Source organism: Populus alba, chromosome 3 (assembly GCF_005239225.2).
Source record: "Populus alba chromosome 3, ASM523922v2, whole genome shotgun sequence".
NCBI classification, from domain to species: Eukaryota; Viridiplantae; Streptophyta; class Magnoliopsida; order Malpighiales; family Salicaceae; genus Populus; species Populus alba.
This window is the reverse complement of record NC_133286.1, coordinates 3,633,286-3,634,987: the sequence shown is the minus strand read 5'-3', so window position 1 is coordinate 3,634,987 and position 1,702 is coordinate 3,633,286.

Here is a 1,702-nt window from a genome sequence, read left to right as displayed (position 1 = left end):
CTCAGTTGAACAATGTTGGGATCTTCATCCTGAACTAAAACCAAAGTTTTCAAGAGATAGCAAGGGAGGACATAAGCCTTTTCAACCATCAAGGTATAAAGCCAACTCAGCAAACTCTGTGACCAACCAGTCTGCAAATGGATTATCAACATTTACTTCTAGTCCAGTCGACCTCATCAACGAATTTGCATCCTATCTTCATGCAAAGCAAAGTGCAAAACATAGTGGAAGTGATCTAGAGGAGAACAACGATTCATCAGCACTGATTGGTCAGTTTGCAGGATTTCTAGCTACAAATAAAAATGTCTCAGCTCCAGATTTACCAGGTATTTTGAATGCCTTTTCTTCTGCTCTTATTGTAAGTAATGTGCATGATTTTTGGATCATAGATTCAGGTGCCACTAATCACATAACCAACAAATATAATCAATTGCTTGACTTTACCAATTTTTCTCCACCATGTCAAATATCTGTTGCCAATGGTAAATATGCACCAGTTTTTGGGGAAGGGAAGATTAAATTACTCTCTCAAACAATTGCATCTCCAGCTTTGTATGTTCCCTCCTTCTCGTTTAAACTACTCTCTGTTGGAAGAATTACAACATCACAAAATTGTCGTGTTGTTTTCTCTCCTTACAATGTTGTATTTCAGGATCTAGTCACCAGAAAGATGATTGGCGAAGGATTCTTCTTTCAAGGTCTCTATTACTTTTTTAAAGATTTTTGCATACCCAAGAGTTTCAAGTCACTGGTTGTTTAGCTTTAAAGCCACAATTATGGCATCAACTTTTGGCACATCCTTCAGAGCCTATTTTGGCAAAACTGTTTCCGAATTTGAACAGTAAATCAATAAACTGTGATGTTTTCCCTTTGTCAAAATCTACTCGTTTACCATTTCCTTCTTCCACATCTTATTCAGTTAAACCATTTGATTTAGTTCATTCTGATGTTTGGGGACCTGTCATTGAGTCTTTTGATGGTTATAAATACTTTGTTACATTTGTTGATGATTTCTCTCGATTTACTTGGCTATATTTGTTAAAAGCAAAAAGTGAAGTTGCCACTGCATTTCAAGATTTCCATCATTTGGTTCATACTCAAGTCTCATCCTAAATCAAAATTCTACGATCAGATAATGACTCTGAATATATGTCCAATATCATGACACAATACATGAGCATGCATGACATTATTCACCAAACTAGTTATGTTCATACATCACAACAAAACGGGATAGCAGAGCGAAAGAACCGAGACTTACTAGAGAAAACAAGATCACTGATGTTTCAAATGCATGTTCCCAAAATATTTTGGTCTCAAGGAGTACTTATAGCTGCCTACCTTATAAACAGATTGCCTAGTAAAAATCTAATGTTTAATTCTCCAGCTGAGTTATTGACAGGGAAGAAGCCATCTCTATCACATCTTAAAGTCTTTGGATGCTCTTGTTATGTGCACATTCCATCCTCTTAGCGTGACAAATTGGATCACAGAGCAGTCAAATATATGTTCTTGGGCTATTCTCAAACACATAAGGGATATAAGTGCTACAATCACGCTACTCATAAACTTGTTGTTACCAGGGATGTTTGGTTTGATGAACACACACCTTATTATTCCTCTTCCAGTGAGATCATCAATCAGGGGGAGTCTTCATCAGCCTTATTTCCATTGCCAACTCCAGTAGTTGAGGCCTATTGCC